The sequence below is a fragment of the Castor canadensis genome, chromosome 4 (genome assembly GCF_047511655.1).
Source record: "Castor canadensis chromosome 4, mCasCan1.hap1v2, whole genome shotgun sequence".
Classification (NCBI taxonomy): Eukaryota; Metazoa; Chordata; class Mammalia; order Rodentia; family Castoridae; genus Castor; species Castor canadensis.
Genome location: NC_133389.1, coordinates 63,863,497 through 63,887,252, shown reverse-complemented (window position 1 = coordinate 63,887,252; position 23,756 = coordinate 63,863,497). Strand labels below are relative to the sequence as shown.

The 23,756-nt window shown below is 41.7% G+C and overlaps 1 long non-coding RNA gene across 7 annotated transcripts in view; it reads left to right on the top strand.

Moving 5' to 3' along the window:
• Positions 1-1,234: 1,234 nt before the first annotated feature.
• Positions 1,235-23,756, top strand: part of LOC141422525 (uncharacterized) — a 148,240-nt gene continuing 125,718 nt past the window's right edge. For all 7 annotated transcript variants that reach the window (XR_012447142.1, XR_012447145.1, XR_012447144.1 and 4 more), the window contains exon 1: positions 1,235-1,419. This is a non-coding gene — a long non-coding RNA (uncharacterized lncRNA). The remainder of the gene's footprint in view (positions 1,420-23,756) is intronic.

Here is a 23,756-nt window from a genome sequence, read left to right as displayed (position 1 = left end):
ACAAACCTGTCTTCTTTCAGTCACATTGGTCATAAAACATTTCTTTAGAAGAGTGTGCTATGGTTTTATTCATTTCCCCTTGACTTCTAGTCTCCATAATCTGACCAGAAGGCAGGATGAGAAGGCATCAGCAGCAAGTGTCACAAGGGCCCCTTGTAAATTTGAATGACCTTCATAGTGGTGTCAAGAGCAAGGAGCGACTTCAGAGATCCTTGGAGGGACTTTTTGATACACACACTAAGGACTGGAAGGATTCCTAAAGACTTACTCATTCAGGGTACTGTTTACTGAGCTCTGACTCCATCTTACCACACACTATCCTAAATGCTGAGAGTGATGAATAAACCAGACAAGGTTCAATGTTCAGTGTGGTCACATTCTAGAGGAGGAGATAGATGAGAAATCCATGAATACACTGAATATGATACTTACAGGTGTGTATATTTATATTCCATATAATGTATGCACCTGCAATTATATAGGTACTTGTATAACTGTAAAAATTTATATATCCACAAACGTATAGGCAGCATTTTATTTATAAATATAAGTAGACATAAAACACAAATGTATGTATTTATATAATTATGTTCATATAAGCAGTGATAAATGCACTATAGAAAAATTAATCAGGACAAAGAAGCAGCATGGGATTGAGGGAGAGCGTGCTTTGGAACACAAGAGTCAAGAATGGCCTCCCTGGAGAGCTGGCATCTGAGCGAGGCGCCTGGGACAATCACTTCTTTTCTTTCTGTTCTGTCCTTCCCTGCTTGTAAGCCGCCTCCCTCTCCCCCATGCATAGTCACAGGGGCCTGGTGTTTCCCTGTAGACCCTTAAAGTCCCAGCAGCAGGCAACCCAGTGAACCCCCCCTTCGTCCTCAGAGGTAGCACACTTCCTCTGAGGATTGAAAAAAGGGGGAGGAAGTCTCAGGGTATGTCTGCCCCGCCCAGTTGCCCTGGAAACCCACTTAGGGTGCAGCCAAGGAAGGCACCCAGGCAGAGCAGCACCAACAGGTAGAGCGAGGGCGGTGCTAAGGTGGAGCAGGGACTGGGAGGGGGCGGGGCCAGTGGGGAACTGGGCGTGGGCGGGGCCGGGGCCGGGGCGGAGCCAGGACGATGCAGGGGCTGGGGCGGGCCAGGGCTGACTGAACCAGCTGAGGTGGGCGGCGACGTGTGCTGCGCGGGGAGGGGCCGGAGGCGGCGCAGAGCTGACGTAAGCAGTGAGCGCCCGCCCAGGCCGCTCCCACCTCTTCTTGAGTGGCCCGCGACCCCGCCCACCGGGTGTAGGGTCATCTTCTGGGCTGGCGTGATGTCCTCCACTGGTCCTGCCTGGGAGGACAGAAGTGAATGACTCCGTGTGCCAGCGCTGTCTGGCACAATGGAGGCTCTGAGCTTCTTGGCAGTCAAACTCCTCACAGGGTAAGCGGTATTGGGCGGACTCGCTGTCATTGAGGCGGGGCCTGGTGCGACCATGGCAGGGACTGAGGCGCTATGGCGGGCTGGGGGTGGCATGGTGGTACGGGTGCGCTGTGTACATGGGCACCCCTGTCGTTGCTCAGATAACCATTTCAAGCCAGCTCGGAGCCTGCCTGGGTCTCTCCAAGGTCTGGCCATGTGGGCTGAGGGACACTGAGGGATACCCGGTCTCTGACTCTAGCTATGTCCCTAGCTGGTGCCATGGGGAGTATTCTAGTCAAAGCTCCCGTGAAGGACCAGGGTGGCCTTGGGTCCCCTCCACTTGAAGAGAAGCAAGTACTTCAAAGGCCAACAAGAGGCTTGTGTAGAAGGCTACAAGGTGCTGGCTGTAAGTTTTCAGGGAAGCTGTCCGTCCCCAGGCCTTCACTCCAGGGTTTCCCTTTACAGTGCCGGGGAACTGGATGTGATATGCCCATTGCAGACCCCAGCAGGACCTGTAGTTCAGTACTGCCATTCCTGCATTCCACATTCCCCTCTGCCCAAAGCTCTCTAGGTTTGTTTGTTATCCCTCCATTTAGCAGGAAGGGATTCCATAGCACATTTGGTACTTAACTCCCAGAAAGAGGAATTTCCCTAATAACAGGATGATCCTGCTGGTAACTGAGTCCTAAGCAGGGTTGACTGGGGCCCTTCCATGCCCATCTGGTCCAGGCAACCTTCCACTTCACCCTGGGGTCAGTGTGTTTTAGGAAGGCTCAGACAGAGAGATGGGGCACCAAAGCTTTTGGGAAGCAAGTTTATTAAGCAGGCTGGCAGCAACTCGGCAGATTTGCATCCAAAGGCTGAGTCCCAAAAACAAATTTGAGCCATGCTTTAAGGCCCAACCCAGATGCTACCTTCAGTATAAAGCCTGATAGGATCTCCTGTACCCAAATTTCTGTAATTTGTGCTTTTGTTCCTATTTTACAAAAGTTATATGTGCTACTCTATATTGATACATAGTTATTTGTGACATGTCTTAGTTTCTTCATTAGATCCACAACTCTTGGAATGTCTAATTTCACTTTTGTATCCCCCAAACCACCCATCACAATGTTTCTTGACAGGTGTATGAATGGAAGATGGGTACCTAGTTGGTACATTTCACATGTGGCCTATGCCTGTCCCCGGGCTGCCATCAGTTATTGTGGGATCTGTTTATTATCTATCTATCTATCAATCATCTATGTATCTCACTATCCTTAGTTTCCTAAGTACCAGGCACAGTATGGGGCACCCATGGAGAACATATCAACAAATTCGGCTTGGGTCTATACCTTCCAGAGACTCAGTGTTATATATACACGTAAAGGTACTGAAAAACCTTCAGCAGTGTCAAGTGTCATAGGAGAACTGACATAATTTTAAGAGAGCTTAGAAAGTAATTATGCTGGAACCCATGGCATACCCATTCATGTTCCTATCCTGGAGAATGGTCTGGTATAGAACAAATGCAGAACATTCATCAGAAAAGCCTTAGTGAAACTGTGTCTCCTCAGCCACTGAGGCTCAGGAGATTCAGTGATTTGCCCCAGAATCACCAGAGGCAGAGTAAAACCAGAGGCCAGATCTTCAGATTCCTAGCCTGACTCCTAGTCTGCTATTATATCTGTCTTGGGTCCCAGTATTGGCATAGTGCTTCTTGTCCCACTTTCTACAAGATCATCAGGCAAATGGATGTGACTGTGTACCACTCTCAAAGTAATATCTGGCTTATAATAAAGTCCTTTACAAGCATAGGCCAAGAGTAGAGTAGCTGCTTAGGAAATGTTTAGTGAGTAACCAGGTGGGGAGTGTCTGGGTATTATGCCCAAGACATAACAACCACTACCAAGGCACACTGGCAATTCTCTGAACTCTGGACTAACATCATGGTCACCTTCATCATTCAGATCAAAGGAACTCTGTTTTCCCATCAGCAGCTGCAAATTTCATGCAGCAACTAGCTGGATAATTGCTATTGCTCAACCTGTTTCAAGAGAGCAAGTTAACTCTAACCCAGGTCCAGAGGGAGGAGCTTACCATGTATCATGGAGCTTCCCAAGTATCAGGTACTTTAATTCTCAACACAATAGTGTGAGGGGCCATTACTAGTGTCATTTTGTTTGGATAAAATAAATTCTGACAACATAACTAATCTGCCCAGGGTCACAAAGCATGTAGCAGAACTGGAATTGGTGTTCAGAAATGAGACCAGGCATGGTACCACCAAGCCACTTGCCTCTTTTGCTCTGCTGGGTTTTGTCTACTCTCTAGCTGTCTGCCACTGTTCTTTTCTTTAGAGGATCACTTGACGCCGATGTGCCAAGGCACATTCATAATGCCAGATGCAGCCCCACTATTCTGCAAAATTCTGTTCATGCCCTAGCTTTCTTAGCAATCCTCCCCTTTCTCCAGCTCTTTTCTTGTTGAGACATTTTAGCAGCAGGAAGCCATCAGGCTCAAGAGAAATTAAATTTTGTTGTTTCCCCAACCCTGTGCCATGACATTACACCTACTAGAAGTCAAGTGCATGTTGTAAGAGAATGAAATCAAAGCGACTGAGTGACAGAGCTCCCCTGGGATGCAGCAGTAGCAGGCATAAAAAGAGTAAGGGCCAGCCTGATGGAGGCAAGGGCGGCCCATGTTCACAACAGACAAACTGTTACTACCTGGTTCTGAAAGCTCCCATGGCCCTTCACATCCATGGTGGCCCTAACCAAATTGTTCTCCTCCCACATGTCAGTATCTGGGGGCAGACAGGCTGATTAGCAGCCCCTGCCAGCCTTTTTTCCTGTGCTTTTAGAGTTGGGGGTGGGAGGCATGAGGCAGTGAGTTCTTTGCTGGCTCTGCCATCTTCTCTGCATGGCTTCTCCTCAGGAATGTACTTTGAACCAATGGATTCTCATTCTTGCCTCTGTTCTGGCAACCTCTCTCTTGCTTCATTTTCCCAGTGATTGGTGTATGAGAGCACAGGCTCTCTGTTGATTCACTCCCACTGTCCAGCAGAGAAGGAGTTGGCTCAGATTTGTTAATGGATGACAGCATGAGTAAGTAAGATGCCAGTCTGTCCCTGAGTTAGTCCTGCTGACCTGTCACTTTTCTTCAGTTAGCCCTCATAAAGGACCCATAAGTAGGGAAAAGGGAGGTGAGTTTAAAACATTCTGGGGAAAGAGGAGAAAAGACCTGATATGGTACCATTTTTAGAATGTACCGTAAAGTACCCTATACTGCAAAAATTCTCTCATTTAATTCACTAATCTACAAACTTTAAGAGTTATATATTTTGTTTTCTTCAGTTCACAGGTGAGGTAAGTGAGGCTCAAAGAGGTGAACTATTATATGAGGTTAATCTAAGACCATGTAACTCTAGGATCATAGTTTTAGAATTGAACTCTGTCAGTAGGCAGTAAGTTCCAGATGGCAGAAAAGCGCTTCTTTATTTTTCTTTTTTTGAGATAAGGTCTTGCTATGTAGCCCAGGCTGGTTTCAAACTTGAAATCCTCTGACCTCTGCCTTCTATGTGCTGGGATTATAGATGTGAACCACTACACTGGGTTGCTTCTTCATCTTCCTATCTTATATAGTGTTCAGCATAGGGTCTCAATGCTCCCAAAATGTTAGATATATTGAATTTGAAAATAGGAAGAGGTCCTGCATTCATTCAACAAATATTTATCAAATGGCTGCTGTGAGTCAGATGCTCTTCTGGGTACTGGAGACACAGCAGTGAACAAAAATATTCTAGTGAGAGAGAGAGAATTAATTAAGTAACTTATATAGTGTCACAGATGGTGAGGAGTACTTAAGAAGAAAATAAAGCAGAGCAGTAGGATAGGAAGTGTCAGGAAAGAGGGCTTCACATTTTGGATAAATAAGATGCCAGTCACTGAGAAAGTGGTCTGAGCATAGTCTTGAAGGAGGCGAGGGACTGAATAATGTGGATATCAGGGAGGAACATCCCAAGAAGTGGCAACAGCAAGTGGCATGGTGCCAAGGCTACAGCAACATGGACTTGTTTGATAGCAGCAAGGAAGCTAATACAGAAGGGAATGAGGAGGGAGAGAGTAGCAAGAGATGAGGTTAGAGAGTAGGAGGAGGTACAGATTGTGATGACCTTGACCTGTACTATAAGCAGGGAGTCGGGGAACCATGAAAGATTGTCCAGTAGAGTAGTGACAAGTTGTGACGTATGTTTTAACAAGTTGCTCAAGATGTGTGTGAAGAATAGATTTTGAAGGGTAAGGGAAGAAGCAGGGAACCCAGTTAGGGTACTCTTGCAACAATCTGAGCAAAGTATGGTGATGACACAGGGTCAGGATATTAGTGGGGCAGGTAGTGAGATGCTGCTAGATTGTGAATATATTTTGAAGGTGGAAGTGAAAGTTTTCTGATGATCTGGATGTGGGAGGTGGGAACAAGAAAAAAGTCAATTGTGACTCCATAGTTTTGGGTTACTAACTTGAAGAGTGGAATTGTCATTGACTGAAATAAGGGAGACTGCTGAAAAAAAAAAACAGGTTTCATAGGGAAAGATCAAGGACTTCATTTTAGCTCATGGCAAATTTGAGATTCCTATTTGATTTTTAAGAGGAAATGTCAAGTGCAGGCTTAAGAGAAAAACAAGGAGAGTGTGATATCCTGAAACCAAATGAAGAAAGTGGTGGAAGAGTTGACCAACTGTTTCAAGTACCACTGAGTAAAATTGCTACTGGGTTTAGCCACATTGGAGGTTGTTGGCTATCTTTATTAGTGGTTTTAGAGGAGGAATGGGGGCTACACACTGAGTGCAGAACTTTCAAGAAAGTAAGAAGAAGAGAACTTGGAGGTGATAGGTATAGGAAAATCTTTTGTATAGCTTTGTTATCAGGACAGGAGAAAATGAGATGGCAGGTAGAGGGAGAAGTGGAGTTAGAAGAACATTTAGAAATATAATAATGCTGTTTATGTATCAACGGGAAAAATCTAATACAGGGAAGGTGACATGAAAATCAGAGAACTAGAGATAGAGAGTTAAGGGGCAGAACAAGAAGATGTCTTACAATGCCTGTTAAAAGGCCTAAAGAGGGTGGGATTGAGTGCAGAAGAGGAGCATTTGGACTTAGAGCACAGAGAGCTTACCCTGAGTTGTGGGAGAAAAGGTGCTGGTAGGTGGGCATGTGTGTGAGGGAGCTTGTGGAAGATATTTTTTGATTGCTTCCATTTCTTTCAGTTGTTAGCTGAGAATGAGGAGAGGAGGAAGAGCAACACTGAAGTAGAGGAGAAGGTAGCAGGTAGTCTATTGGGTAGAAGGAGGGGTAAAACGATGTGGGAAATATATAATGGCTTGCTTGAGACTTTGGAGAAAACATGTTGAGAAACAAGTTAAGACTCCAAGAGGAGAACAAGCTGTGGAAAGGCTGGAACACCCACCTTTTAAAAAGTCTTGAAGTGGAAATGCTGTTACCTCATGTGGGTCATATTGTTTGAGGCTCCCACCCTCATTAAATTCAGTCAAGACATCCTTTATCTTCTTGGAAGAATCTGGAGAGACACAATCCATAGGGGAAACATTGGTGAGGAGCAAATGAAAGCTGGGCAAATAAATTCTGTCTAATTGTGGTTATGCTAGCCATGGTCCCCATTTTCTTATGGAGAAATGTTACCCTCGTCTGTCCTTCTGCCCTCCCACCATTTCTTCTTTTTTTTCAGTCTGTTTTCCTGTTGTCTGAATTATCTTTCTAAAACACACATCTGATTAGATCTTGCCCTACTCAGTGGATTTCCATTTTTCCAGAATAAGGTCTACCTCCCTTAACTTGAGTTTAGGCCTTGGTCATCTGATCTAGCTTAATCCTTTTTTCTCCATTCTCCTTGCTTTTCATCCACATCAAATCTCTAAACACACTGTGTTCTCTTTCATGGTGTTTCTTCTCCCTACTAAAATTTCAAAATCCAGCTTATAGGTCAACTCCTTTGTAGTCTTCCTTTGCACCAGTCAGAATTAATTATTCCCTCCCATGGCTCCCACATACCTTGTGCACAACTCTGTAGTAGCACTTGTCATACAGTAATATAGTTACTTATTAACTTGCCTCTCTTGCTTATCTTTTACCCACTTTTACCTTTAGAGCTGTAACTGGCAGATACATCTTTGTATGTTACTCCAAGATCTGACATAAAACTAATACTCAGAAAAACAATATGTAGATGAGTGTATAATCATCTGAGTGGAAATTTTTAGACATTTAAAAATTTATTAGTTATAGAGTGTGGGTATCAAGCCCAATAAAATCCTGTTCTTGGTGCTGAAACATTGCTGTATATAGGACAAGGTAGTCTCTCCTATTTATGGAATCCTGTCTGCTCTGCCCTTTCCCTTGATTTTCATTTTCTGTCTTGATAAAGAGAATTGAACTATTCATCTTGACACAAAAACATAATTAGTCTCATAATTATGTCTCATAATTAGTTTGGCTGATTTAATATTCTTACAACAGTTTCATCATTTCTGACAGTCAAAACTTTTTCCTCTGGGAGTTGAGTCTCCTCAAACTTCATGCTTTCCCCTCAGTGTTCCCTATATGCTACATTTATACTGGAAGGGGAAAAATAAATATTCAGAGGATTTAGGAGGCATAGTGCTTTGGAAGATTCTGCTTTCTATATAAAATGATTCAGAAATTACTGGAGATAGCAGTGGCTGCTTCCTTAGGTAGTTTTATAAGAGAATTGTGAATCAAGAAAAGAGAATCAGTAATTGTCATCAGGAACACATCATGAGTGCATCTTGTGTTGTTATCAGTATTTTAGATGTCAAAAAAAACCCAGGCTTTCTATGACCTGTACTTCCCCTATCTCTAAGTATTATGGGTAATTAAGAGCCTCTCAAGCTCCAGTATTGCTGCTATTTAGACATCTGAGCAAAGGGCAATGTTATTAAAATCTCACACTGTGTTCCTTGTTGTTCAGGCTCTTTGTACAGAAGGTTATGGTCTCGTAGGCCTAGGTAAAGGAGAGGTACTCATAGGCTGGGCTACCCTCCATGGTTTTGCTGACTTGGATTCTATCAAACACAGTTTATAATCATTGCAGGATTGAGACACATTGAAGTGCTACAGAAAAAAGCTGCTGTTGCCTAAAAATGGAAATTTCTTTCTGAAACTCAAAACAGATGTTGAAAAACTAATAGCTCAGTAGATCCAGGCAGCAGATGCCAACAATTTGGGTTGCTTCCATTCAATACAGAAAGCACTCTGGATGGTAAGAGGCTGCAAAGTAATGTAAATGAGCTAGCAGGGAAGATCATCTGAATAACTGTGATAATTTGAACTATCCCTTACTGATGACATTTATCTGTACATTCTCATAAACTCCCCCTACCAATCCAGATACACCTGGGAAAATTTTCATTTTATAAACGAATAAGCTGAAATTCATAAAAATGAAGTGACTTGCCCAAGAACCACGATTTTAACTCAGGTCTAGTCTGACTCAAAAGTTCATATCCTCTCCCCTTAAGATTATTATTTTTCCCCAAATATTTGCTAACACAAGGAAAATAATAATCATTGCTGTAGCAGTGATATGAAGCTCTATGAGACACTAAGTGAGTAAGATGTGAAATTGAGACGAGAACAGGGCTGAGGTGGGGATTGGATCTCTACTATGGAGAAGAGAACATCTGAGCTGGGGACAGAGTGAGGAAGGCTTTGAAAGACAGACATGAAGCAGAAATGGTCTCTCAAAAGTGACAGAGTGAGCAAAAATGCAGGATATGCCCCCACAGAACATTTAGAAAAAGTTAGAGTCAGAAAACAGTTTGGGGACAGATTTGTGGGGGTCTTGAATGCCAACTTAAGGTCATTGATTTGAAATTGTTAAGGACATTTTGAGTGGTAGAATAACATACCCAGCTGTTTAATAAAGGCCACTCTGGAAATGGACTAGAAAAGAGGTTCAAATTAAGCCAGAGTTCAGTTAACATCACAGGTATATTCTAATTATCCAACAAACAGCTATTTTTTAAAAAATCTTACATTTTAGAATCTATTTTAATGAGAGGTTTTTAGCTCAGCCAAAGTGGCCAGATTTTTTTAAATGCAAATTTGAGATATGGGCATCCTTGTATGGCTTCTACAAGAATAGTGTAAAATTAGTATTTTGATTGAGAACCAAGAAAGTGATTTCAATAAAATTCATATTCTTTTGACATTAGCATCACATTTTGGAGATTCCATAGTTCACCCTAGCAGAAATCCTTTGGTCTCTACTTTAAAAAATCCTGCTTTGTATTTAAGAGACATATATATATATATATATATATATATAAACACACACACGCACACATATATCTCACATGTTTATATTTAACAGTGGTTTTAAAAAGAAAAGATAGAGAAGACATTTATTTACAATATTTGATTAACAACCTAGAATTAAATAGAAAAAAAAATCCAGGAGATTTCTGACTAATTTTCTAAGTAGGATATTTCTCATCACATATTTACTTCAATACGTTTTATGGGCTTTTAAAGGCTCATAGCCTGAACACCCTTTCTAGAAAAAGGAAACAGACTAATTCTCAAATTTGAGGCACATTACTGTCTCCCAGGATGTCCTTTGCTTCTTTTTGGCAGTTTTCTTCTCAGAGGATTTCTGGAATAAGTTTCTCTTTCTATGAGGAGTGAGTGGATATTAGGTATAACTAATCCACTTCAGTGATCACCACTCCACTCTGTTCATTTAAGACAGGAATGATAAGGGCTTCTTTGAAGTATTCCCTGATCTTATTTCAGGTGCCTTCTATGGGGTCAGTCGTGTAACCTCAGTAGAGAACTATTTTATCAAAGCCTGTGTCATGACTCCACCATCAGACCCAGAGGTTGTCTAGTTCCTTTTCTGAGTATACAACAGTCACGTCCACTGTTCTTTGTAATAACTCCCACTTTGTTGAGTGTTTATTATATGCTAGGTACTGTCCTAGTACCTTAATATTTTATTTAAATTCCCAGAACCACCTTCTAATGTAATAATTACCCCTGCATTATAGAAGAAGAAATAATTAGACCTATTTTAGAAAAGAGAAAACTGAGGTTTATGGAACTTAAGTGATTCCTTCAAAGGTACAAAGCTAGTGAGTCTGTCTTATTTTTAACATATCTGAAAATTATGACACAGCTAGTAAATTCATTGAATATATGAACATTGGCAAGTTAGAAGATAAAATCCTTGGGCTGGAGGTGTGGCCCAAGCAATAGGTCACCTGCCTAGCAAGTGTGAAACTCTGAGATCAAACCCAGTATTACCACCCCCCCCCAAAAAAAAGACAGAAAAGATAAAACCCTTCTTCCATGACAGTGACTGTCAAATCTGACTGCAGATTAGATTTACCTAAGAAAGTTTATACACACAGAAACCCAGAACCCCTCCCCCCACAGACCAATTAAGTCAGATCTATTGGGAAATGCAGGAAATAGTACTGTGTAGCTTCCTGGGAATTCAAATGTATAGTTGAGGTTTGGAAATACTGTTTTTTTATGATATGATTTTATTCTTATAAGTGAAGACTGTCTTAAGGAGCAGCTGAACCTGTTGGATAATTATGATAAAAAGTCTTATAACTCTGACAAGTAGAAAATTGCTGTGCATGATAGACATTCTCCGTTATTTAAGTGGATAACACCAAAGAACTCAACCCAACAGGTCAACTGCTTGGCAAAACTGGGATACACTTCGCATAAAAAACTCAGACCGGGCAGACCATCAGCAGGCAGATCTACCCTAAATCCGGTAGATTAGAAGACTCTTTTCTGTGATCAAGGTCACTTGTAGTAACAACTGCCCTGAAAAGTTTTCAATCCAAAATTATCCCTTTATGCTTTATGTGCCAAGATCTCTGGGAACCAAACCAAACATTTGTTCACACTGTTTGAGAAAATTCAAAGCCTTTATAAGGAAAAAAAACTGGCTCTTCTCACAGACACCTTTGCTGCCACAGTGGTGTGGGACAGGGATTTTCCCCATGTGAACAAGTTGACAAATCAGACATTTGTGTTTAGAGCAGACTTGTGTTATCAGCTGTGCTGCCTGGAGCAGAACCCAAAAGTTTATAGTTAAGAACACTGAGTATTTGAGTACTAGGCTATTAAACTGTTAAACTTTGAAATAACCATAAATCAACATTTTAAAAAGTGAATCTGAAACTCCATATATGAGAGTGAAATTCTAAGGTACAGAACTCCCCATTTCTCAAAGTTTTTAGGAGCTTCTTGTATTATAATGTCCATGTGAACTGCCTGGGATCTAGTGAAAAATGTAGATTCTGACGCAGTAGATCTGAGCTAAGACCCAAGATTCTGCATGTTAAGTGAGATCCTAGATAATACAAATTATACCAGTTGGTGGACCTCGCATTTGGTGAGCAAACCCCAAACAACATTCCTGCAGATCAGGCTTTCCTGTTGCAACCCAGAAAAGATCATAAGGCTGAAGCTAGAAGGACATAGTCCACAGACTGGAAAGACCATAAGTGATTCTCAACTCAGAGGAGGTGGGTGAGAAAAGGGGGAGGAAAAGTTGGCACATGAACAAAGAGAAAAACCTCTGTTTTCCTTCATCAGATAAAAGCTGGGATGCATGAATAAATTTTCTGATTACTTCAAGGAGTTAAGAGCAAAGTGAGAAGCACAAAAAAAACAGAGCAGTGCTTCTGAAGGTCCTGGAGCTGGCAGGATGATGTTAAAACAGAGTTCTCAGGGCCAGGAGTCCTGCATCAAAAGTCTCACCTGTTTAGCCAAGAGAAATCAGGCCCCAGAGCAGGGCGTTCAAACATTCGAGAGAAGCCCACCTTCAGAATTGTGGACTCATTTTTACACACATGTTCTCCCAGCTATACTTCTTTTCCTGCTCATTGTTTATCCCCAGCATGTAGCCTAGAGCCTGGCATAAAACAGATGTTCAGTACAGACTTATTGAAAGAACAAGGTCTAGAAAAGGGATCGTGCTTGTCAGACTTGTCCCATATGTCCTATGTTGCCAGGGCAAGGGGAAAAATAGAGAACAGTGATTCTCAACCATGGATACATTTGGAACCACTCAGGGAGTTTTAAAAAAATACTGATGCCTAAGTCAAAAACCTACAGATTATTATTAAATGGTCCATGGAGTGTGGGCAGAGCATTGAAAAACATTCAAAGCCTTCCATATTATTCAAATGTGCAGTCATGACTGAGGATCTCTGAAGCAGACCAAGCCAAAATTTGAGGGGGGTCTGTGGAAGTGATGGCTCTGACGATGTTACATATCAGAGGAAAAGACTTTATGCTGAAGCAAATGGAATTCTGGCTGATGAAAGAAAAACCATTTTTAGGGTTTTCTGATGTATTACCAATGATCTGAATGACTGGTATTATTCGTGGAAGTAAAATTTGCATTACTAGCAAAATTTTCCATGTTTTCTCCCAATAATTTGGTTTCATCACTCATATTTCAAGTGAAGGTGAAGGGACGAGCAGACAACCTGCACCATCTTGCATCCAAAGTGTGGCCCCTGGACCAGCAGCATCAGCACTGCCTGGAGCTATGCACTGTTGAAAATGCACAATCTCAGAAACCCTCAGATCTGCTGATTTCGAGTCTGCATTTAGACAAGCTGAGAGCCATGTTCCATAAAGATATCTCAGTCTCCATGGGTTCTGACTGTGTAGCACACTCCTAGTCATCACTGAGGGAAAAGAAGGCCAGCTGTGCTGAAAGAGGTGCCAGTGAGACATAGTTATGGTTCTCCCTTCTAAGATGGAAGCAACTCCATGTGAGTCTCTATGGGCCAGGACTACATGAGCATTTGATTAGGCTTCACTCTGTTGGACCATAGAAATAACAGTTTCAATGATCTTACTTAAGAGCCCATATGTCCTACACCACCAGGGCATGGGGGAAAAAAAGATAGACTAGCCCTAAACATTGTTCTACAAATCAGCCCTAAACATTTTCTTTGACTCCACCACTAGCACTGATAGGTTTGAATTTTAAACTGTACCTACATCTTAAAGTCAGAAATTTTGCTGAAATTTGAGCTGGTTTTGATGATGTGTTTCCTGATAGTAAAATATACTGATTCATTCTCTTTAAATGTACTTAAAATTTTTGCTCTATTATAGTTTAATTGATCTATCTTCAGCTATCTGTCATCTATCTATCTATCTTTCTATCTATCTATCATCTATCTATCTATCATCTTTCTATCATCTTTCAAGGTATGGTTGAAGGTTGAGTTCCGAGACTTTTCCTTTACTTTCTTAAACCTGAATTGACACTCTCATCAGAATCAAGAGACATTGAGTCTAATTCCTATTCCACCACTGACCATCTGTGTGATCTTGGGCTCTGGTTTCAGTGCTCTCATTTGTAAAATGAATAGAAATTAGACTTGATGGTTAAGATTTCTTCCAGCTTTAAAAATTCTTCATAATCTAGGTGACCACTAGTTGACATAGGAAACATTAGAGAATTAAAAGTCAAATTGACGCTTCATTCTTTTTCCTGTCTGAAAAACACCTGATCGCTTCTATAATTAATAAATCATGAAACTTAAAATTTTTTTAAACATTTAAAGAATTTATTAGCATATTATAATGTATCAGGGTACATTGTGACATTTACAAAAGTGCTTGCAGTACCTCCATCTTTTTCCTTTATCCCCTACCCCTTTTCTTAGACCAGTTTCAACAGGTCTCCTTATTCCATTTTCATACATGAATACAAAGCACTTCCACCATATTTGCCCTCCTTCACCCCTTCCTTATGCCCTCCCCCCACCTACTGGTACCAACGCCTGAACAGGACTTGTTTTACCTTCCTGTCCTTCATTTTTTTCAAACACATTTTTGTTTATGATGATTATATGGGGAGTTTCATTATGACATTTCCTTATACATATGTATTATACCCCAAATTGGTCCATCCCCTCCATTATTCTCCTTTCTGCCTTGGTCTTCTTCTTATATTATAAATAATGGAATGTTTAAAGAATTAATAATTCTTTAAAAACCTGGAAAAAACTTCCCTTGCCCCCTAGCAAAGGTCAGTAGGAGGCTCAGTAAGGGGCATACCCTGCATGCACTTGTCCTTTGGGGTAGAAAAGAAACCTGTTTAAACACAGAAAGTGAGTGTTGGATGGACTCATAAAGGTCATTGAACCAACTAGAAAACAACACTCTCATCTCCCCTATCATGTGTCAGCCAACTCTTTGCCTACAGTTCCAGGGAAAGGAAATACAGTTACTCTTGGGCCAATTCTGTTCCACTTTGGGCAGGTTTGACCATAGGGATTACTGTATGCCATGCTTTTAACTGAAGTCTGCCTATTACTTCCTCCCTTTAGTCCTAGGGCTACCTCTTGAAGCCATTTAAAATTGATTTAACATCTTTTCCCCCAATAGTACTGCACTATTTTAATACAAGTTTTTGCTCATTTTTCCCTCTTAATTTTTCCATAATAAGGCTGTGAGGCCTCTCACCATGCCAGTAGTATTTCTCAAACAAGTTCTACTTTGTCCACATCCAGTGAAAACTGCAGTACTCAGAAAAAAATTAATTCAGTGCCCTAGAGAAGTCTGAACCGGGTAGGATGGAATGCAGACATCAGTTTGCCTTACTAGACACTATAAATTTGTTTGGAGACTACTATTGCTGCATATCTTAGGATCTAAAGAGATTGCAAGCACTTGGTTAAATGAAAAAGTTTAAATGTGATCAAAAGAAATCTCTGAAACTATTAAAATCAACACTTCTAAAGAGTATTGAATGGTGTGGAATGAGTCTCCAAAGATGGCGACTATTCATCCTCTCCTTCCCTGTATGAGCCACTCTCCATGAGATGTGGAGTCCATTTCTCCACCCTAATGAATGCGGGTCAGGCCCAGGACTTCTTTGACCCATGGAATGTGGCAGGAATTCCATTCTTTGGCTTCTGAGCGCAAATGTTAAAAGGGCTGCATGACTGCTGCTTTTCTGTTCTTGGAGTCCTGAGCCACCATGTAAGAAGTCCAAGCTTCCCTGCTGGAAAGAAAAGACCACACGAGAGGCCCTGAAAGATGAGGAAGCACTAGAGAGGGAGGATCTATGGAGGAACTCCGAGGTACCATCATGAGATGGTCTAGTGCTCCATCGTTTGAAGTATCCCACCTGGAGCCCTGACCATGTGGAGCAGATGCTGATTATGTCTGCTGTGTCCTGTCCAGATCCCTAACCTGCAGAATCATGGGAAAAGCCAAAATGGCTACTGCTTAAACCCACAAGCTTTAAAGCTGTTTTGATGTAGAAATGGATACCAAACACATTGTTAGAATGAGCAAAACAGCAAACAAAAAAGCATAGCAGGTATATTCCCGTTTGTTTCACATATGTATGCATATACGTGCACATATGTATTTTTGTATTTTATGTATTTATTCTTACTTTATACACAAATATGGTTGTAACTGTTATCCCTGGGAAATACGATGATGGGGAACTATAAATCTCATCTGTTTTTCAAATTTTTTGCTTTGTTTTTATTTCCTAATAAAATTTCTTAATTCAACATTAACTTTTTTGACAAGCATTTTACATTGTTAATTCACATTGTTTACTGTCAAGTATAGATGTTTGTTATATGTATGTGATTATGTGTACACATTTAAAATAAAAATATGTTTTTAAGTTGGCTTCTCTCCCTCTCCCCCAAAGGCCTCCAGAGTATGTGCAGGTTTATGCAACATAAGTGGAACACACCAAGAGCCTCTTCTACCTGATAACCCCACTGGAGAGCATTCTCAACTCTCAGGCTGTATACTTCATTATTTCCCTATTGTAAAGCTCCTGTTTATATGGTTATGGAAGAGTGGTTGCTATGGCAATGCAATCCAAATGAATACCAGAATGTGTCTAAAATTGGTGGAAGTAACTTTTTCAGTGTTCCCTCTGAGGGTTAATCATTTCCCAAGAATTTTACATGTTTTTCCTCTCACTAGAACAATATTACCAGAGTCCCTTGTTTAGGCCTAGGGCATGGACAATATGAGGTAGGGTTAAGGAAGGATAAGCATGATGGTTGAAGGAAAGAACCTCTTCCTCATTGTCACACTCACCATTATAGACTCATTCCTCAGTTCAGACTAGATTTCTTCTAAAAGACTCTGCATTTTATTTTCATCCCTCCATTCCTCAACTGCTTTGCCATACCTGGATCCCTCTTTATCTCCCTTCATTCTGGACAATTTCTTTTTTTAAATTTTGTTTGTTTACTATTTATTTTGAGACAGGGTATCACTATATGGCTCAGATTGGCCTGGCACTCACTATCCTCCCAAATGCTAGGATTAGTGGCCTGTGCCACCTTATCCAGCCCCATACCTGACTCCTTACCTGGATGAATTTTTGTTTCTGTGTCTTTTGACTCTTTTTCCTTCCCTGACCCACAACTGAGAGCACACCCTAAGCCACATTCTCTATCCTTTTCTTTCTCTTAATACTTTATAACGCTAAGGTACCTTCAGTTTTCTACTTTTTTCTTTTTCTATCACCTCCATGCATGATTCCCAAGACAGAGTGGTAGCCTAGTACCTCATTTCTACTCACAACCCACCACATATCACGTATCTCATTTAGAAGGCAGAACCCTTGTGATGGGGTCCTGCTTGGCCTTCTAAGTCTTCCTCCAACTCCTCCCACCCCCCACCAACATGTGCTGAGGCTCTCAGCCTGTGTTTGAAAACAGTATCTATACCTGGAAGCCCCCTACTGAGTGGAACTAGACCTCCTACTCTCCCCACTTCTCAGCACCTGATTTACTGATGAATCTTGTGTGTCTCCCCCCACGAAGCTGTTAGCTTCTTGAGAACAAGAGCTGCATCTCCTTCTTTGCTGGTTCCCTGGAGCCTGGCATGCATGAGTGGTCAAGTGGATGTGTCATCACTATTTCAAAGTCAACATCTCATGCTGTCTCCATCAGGCCTACATCCTACTGTTTGCTACTTTAGATTCAGTCTCGAGGTATCTTCAAGTTTTGATGGCATTTCCAATGCATTTCCCCCACAAATTAGCATTCATTCATTGCCACACTCACCATTCTAGCCTTATTCCTCAGCTCAGACTAGATTTCATACAAAGGATTCTGCCTGACTCTCTCACCTGGCAGCTATCTGATCTGAACCACTCTGCACAAATTCATGCTCTACATCTTGCCACTTAGGTCCAAGACCCACACCTTGACATGCAAGACCAAGTTTTGCTGTGGTCCCTATCCCTCCTCACACCTCTCCCATCCTCCTGCTCCTTCTCTTCATCCAGCCATAGCTCTGCTTACCACACCCTATGCACTCCTCACTCTGGGCCCCTCTGCCTTTGCTGCCATTGTCCCCTCTCCTATCTACTACCCAAGTTTTCCTCCTTTGAGTTCCCCAGCTAAATCCTCTGATAGGGCTTCAGTTGTGTCCCCCATTCATATGTTAAAGCCCCAGCCCCTAGTACCTGAAGATATGACCTTAGCTAGGGCTGTTGCACATGTAATTAGTTAAGATGAGGTCATACTGGAGTAGGGTGGGTCCACTTCAGTAAAACCATGTCCTTATAAAATTGGAAAATTTGGACAGAGACATGCACACAGTAAGAAAACCAAATGAAAAGATTTGGGAGAAATATGCCTACCTACAAGCTGAGAAGGCAGGCCCAGGACAGGTCCTCTGCTCCAGCCCTCAGAAGGAACCAACCTGCCAACTTGATTTTGGATTTCTAAACTCCACAATTTGGATACAATAAATTTATTTTGCTTTCTTCACTCATGTTGTGTACACATCCCCTCCCCTACAGTTTCCCCTGGCCTTCAATTCCTTTCTCCTTCACACACTCTGTTGGCGAGCACTACCAGAGCTGATTGCTGTTGCCTTAGAGCTGTTCTCTGCTTGTGTCACAAGCACATTTCTGGCCTCTTAACAGGATTCCAATACCTGTAGGGTAGGCCCTTTGTTTGTGCTTTTTTTTCATGTCTGACAGGGCTTAGTACTTTGCTGATCTACAGAGCAGGCTGAGTGAAATTGAATTTACTCTGGAGGCTGCTTCCTTGTTCACAGTCAATACATTACAGAGTTTCTCTAGACCCATCAAGGTTAGACAAGAAAGCATGGGCCCCAGAGTACCAGGGGGGAGACTGAACAGTATCCTGTGGGGCTCCTGTTGATCTTGGGGAGCATGTGGATTCACAGCATGATAGGCCTGGATGGGACCACAGAGTGAGATCACCTAGTCTAACCTTCTTGTACAGAAGAGGATGTGGAGGCTCAGAAGTGTTAAGGGTTGCCACATCACAAGGAGCAAGAGAGAGAGATGGCTCTTGGGCTGAGTCCCCTGACTCCTAGACCAGTGCTATGAACAAGGGAGGAGTGGCTGCCAAAAGGGTGATTGGAGAGAACCTGTGTATGAGCTGGGTAGGGCAGGTCAACAAGCTGCAGGATTAGTGATTTACAAAAGCACCAGCACAATTAATGGGAAGGGAGAGGCAATTTGAACAAGATGGTGAAGGGAAGCTCTAGAGACAAAGGACTTTGAAGTAACTCAGTGCCAGCACACAATAATGATGATACAGGGGGCAGAGGTCATACAGGTGTCTGCCCAAAGACTAGCCTAAGCAGATTCTTGTCACCCATCAGGATTCTGAGTGGCCAGTTGGAGACATGGCTGTGTGCCAGTGTGTGAATATGAACCTCTCTGGGTCCAAACACAAGAGTGTATTAAAACTGGTGACTGAATAATATGGAAACAATGTAGCCAGCAGCCCTTCAAAATTATGCTGTAAAGGGGTTTCATTGAAACCTGAAAATATGTATGATACTATGTTAGGTGGAAAATACAGGCTTGGGGGGGAAAAAGATACATACAGTTAGAACTCAACCATGTAAAGAACAGTATGCCCCAACATGTTAATAGGGTTTATTGGTGATTTAAAATCCACCTATTTTTATTCCATGTGTACTCAAAATTCTGTGGTGAACAAGTATTATTTATAGACCCTAAAGGTAACTGTGACTTTGTGTTAAAGACACTAATTCTGCATTTATAAGGCAATAGAAGTTGCAGGCCTGTCCTCATTCCTGATGGCATTACAGTGATTATACCAGAAGGAAAATCCTATCCCTCTGTCAATGCATTTACTTACATTCTGAGTATTTCTGGAATTGATCAAATTCTTCTGAAGTAAGAGAGACCCATCGTTCTTCACCCATCATTCAACTGAGTGTGAGTGCCTTGAGGCCAGGGACAGACTTTTGCTAACCAGGTGAAGCTGAGGCCCAGCTCAGGGCCTGGCTCATTGCAGATTTGCAGTAGATTAAGGCCTTCAGGAAACTTCTTGAGGAATCAAGTGTCTATGGTGGCAGTGGGTGCGTTTTGTCAGCGGAGAAAAGACCTCTGCTATTCCTTAGGCAACATCCTCCTGTTGTAGTCAAGGCTCTTTAGAAAAGTCACTGTAAATGAGAATGTTACAATTTAAAAACATAGATTCCCAAATGTTCTCTGTGGAAAGATATACAGAGGAGAATGGTATAGTTGTATTCCAGGGAGCAAGGTCTGCACTGGGAAGTCTGAGGAGGGCATGAGACCAAACCAGCAAAACCCTACTTTACTGACTAGCTGGAGGTCTGTGGCAAAGCAGCCTGTGAACAGTTGAGCTAAACTTCTAAACTCCAGGAAAGTTTAGAAGGCTCCTATGCAGGTGGTATTAGGGCTACCCTAGGGGACAGAATAAAAATGTCTGGGGCTGTTAGATGCCTCATGAGTGGAACAGTAGCTTTGTGGGAGGTGATCTGAAAGATATGCCATTCTCCACTGATTTCTAAATTCCACCATCATGGCTTTGGTGGGCAACTTTGGAAATGTGAATAATCCCAAGGCAGCTAAGATCTAGTGTCAAAAGCAGTTCTCTGTCCTCTCAGAGTCATCAAAAGGATGTTAGACAGAAGGCCTGCCAGCTTCGGGGCTGTAGCCTGGGCAAAGGGAAGTGAAATGAATTCAGACAAACATTTAGCGTCATTTCCTTTGATCTTCTCCTAGTATGATGTATTTCATTAAGTCAGCTTTGTGGGAAATAAAATTAATGTAGTGAGTTAAAACCAGCACTTAAAAACAGGAAATAGAATAGTATAGAATGAAAAGGAGTTGAAAACATTAGAATGTATTGACCATAGCAAGTTTCATTTCATGAGCTGTCTCATATGTGTATGTACATATGAATACTGATCATAATGAAGATTATATCTCTTGTTCTGGGTTAAGGTTTTTAAAAAATGCTTGGAAACCATTGACATACTAGGAAGAGAAATAAAAAACAACCAAAATACAGGCTCTGGTATTAGTAAAGAATATGCCATTTTAATAAGACAGGACCACTCCCAAGGACTGACTTTACAGCATGAGGGAATGCAGGCTGGAGGTCGCAGAGGGAGCATATGTGGAGAGTTCTCTGGATGGGTGTGTAGACTTGCCTGGTGTGGACCTGGACCTGGAGAGCTGAACCAGAGCTGAGGGAAGATGCTGGAGGGGCAGAGATTCCAGCTCTGTCAGGAAGGACCATGGTTGAGGGTGTATGATGGCGTGAGACGCTTGCATCTCTGGGAGCGTACAAGTCTAACCTCTTTCCTCTAAAAAAGGCCAATTCTCTCCTTAATCCACCAGCAGACTAGATTCTGTTCCTCAGTCCCCAGTTCTTACTCCCACAGGCACCTTTCAGTACTTCCTTCCTTTATTTACTTTTTCTTCAGCCTTTGTCATGGCAGACAATGCCTACCATGAAGCTTGCTTATCTTTCTGAGTATTCCTCTTCTCAATCTCAGCCTCTTCTTTTGCCATCTTCAAATATTGGTATTTCCCAAATCCTATCCTCAGTCCTCTCCCCACCCTACCTTCCTTTCTGAGGGACCTCATCCCCTCCACAGCTTCAAAGAATTTCCAGCATTGAGTTCTCCTCTTGTTCTGAATCTGAATATTCACAATCCTCCACCCAGCTCTAATTATCCAATTATCTACCCTGACTCCATTGTAAGTTCCAAACCACCTTAAACTAATCAGTGCTTCCAACCTGCTCCTCTCTACACTTGGGTCATATCCCAAAAAAGCCAATACCCAGGTCAGAGCCTCAGCTTAAACTCCACCACCTTTCTCTCCTGCCAGAACCAAGTACCAATCCAGGGGTGTGACTGTGCGCTGGGCGCTCCCTCTTCTCCATCACACCAGCCCTTTCCTGGAGATGAGCCTCCTCATCTCCTGCCTAGTTTTTGACAATAACTGTTCTCTCTCTGCCTTGGATTTTGCTTTCCTCCCTTTGACTTGCTCTGTAAGTTGCCAGCCAAATCACTCTCCTGGTAATAGAATTCTTCAGGGCCTCTATTGCCTACAGAATAAGACATAATCTTTGTATAATACACAGAACCCTTTTGATCTGCTTCCTGGTGATCAATTCAGTTCAAAGGTAAGGGATGTCCTTTACAACACTTTCCATCCTACCAGGTAATTCAATATTATAATTGTAGTACCACTGGTGTGTTATCATTTAATGGACAGTCATTTTGCTTTGTGCTTTACATATATAATCTAATTTTGTCCACATCACAACATGTACATTAAGCACAGTCATGCCACATAACCACGTTTTGAGCAACAACAGACTGCATATGCAACAGCGGTCTTATAAGATTATAGTGGGGTTAGAAGATTCCTATGGCTTAGTGATGTTCTAGCCTTCATAACGTCATAACTCCACACATTGCTTACGTGTTTGTAGTGATGCTGGTGTAAACAAACCTACTGTACTGCTAGTTGTATGAAAGCATAACATACAATGATGTATAGTACATAATACTTGGTAATGACAAGAAGCCACTATGTCACTGTTTATGTATTTACTATACTACAGTTTTTATCATTATTTTGAAGTGTGCTCCTTCACTTGTAAACATAAAGTTTACTGTAAAACAGGCTATGCTATGCCAGCAGAAGCCTCACACATCCTGTTTATCATGTCTCTTGATTGCATTAAGAGGCTACATGGAGTGATTGACCTATGCCATCTAGGCTTATGTAAGTATACTCCATGATGTTAGCACAATGAGCCTAACAGCTATCAGAATGTGTCCCTGCCATTAAGTGACTCATAACTGTATAGCTGTCTCTATTTTACAAGTGAGGAACATGTTTAGTAAATATGGTGAGGAGAAAAAAGGAGTCACCACCCACCCCGCACAACAATTAAAAAAAAAAGGAGTCACCAAGTGCTTTTGTTTAAGAATAGCACTATGAGCTGGGTGTGGTGACACACATCTATAATCCCAGCACTTGGGAGGCTGAGGCAGGAGGATTGTGAATTCAAGGACAATTTGGCTACATGGGGAGATTCTGTCTCAAAAAAGAAAAAAAAAGAATGCTTCTATGGCTTAATTATTCAGTACACTTTCAGAAGCAGAGTTTTAAGAGGATCCAGAGACACACTGCATGATAGAACAATGCTGAATTAAAAACCAGAAGGCAGGGAATTTGAGTCTGGGCCCTTATTAGGTATTTGACTCTGGACAAATTTCTCATTTCTTGAATTTTGTTTTTTTTAACCTTTAAAATTGAGAATATTAGTGAAAAAGCTCACTGAGTTGGTCTTAGGATATAAAAAGCAAAAAACCCAGTTCCACCCCCAGCATAATGCCTGTCACACGGAGAATACACAATAACAATTACTGCTCTTGCCCTACTGCAGAGTCAACCCTTAGCACCCAGTTTAAGCAGTCAGCTGACTGCAGTTGGGAGGAAGGTCTCTAGTGTGCAACAGCTTACTGATGTTGATCCTATCCTGCTCCAGACTGTTTAATCTTATAATTACTCAGCAGACTTTTATCCTCTAGTTTTGCCTTCCCCCATAACTCTTGCCTGATTTTACTATGCTAATGACTGTCTAATTCCATCATTCCTTGTATATTTACTAGGTTAGAAGTCTACTGCAAGGGGTTCCCTTCTTTGTTTGCATCAGCATGCATATATCATCATATATATAAATTTATTTATGTTGGTATATGTACTGTGAGTACTATACTGCTGTATATCCCAACATAAATAGAAATAGTAAATAACCCATATAATCCAAATGTATATTACATTAATATATAATATGTATCTAATTATATTCATGGACACTTATTTATTTAATGAGTTGTTACCTTTATTTGTTTGAATGTTTAAGTTGTTCCCAGATTTGAATAACAGAAGCTCATTCCAAGGGATCCCTTGGCTTTGAAGCATATTCCCTGCATTCTAAGCAACCCTGTATG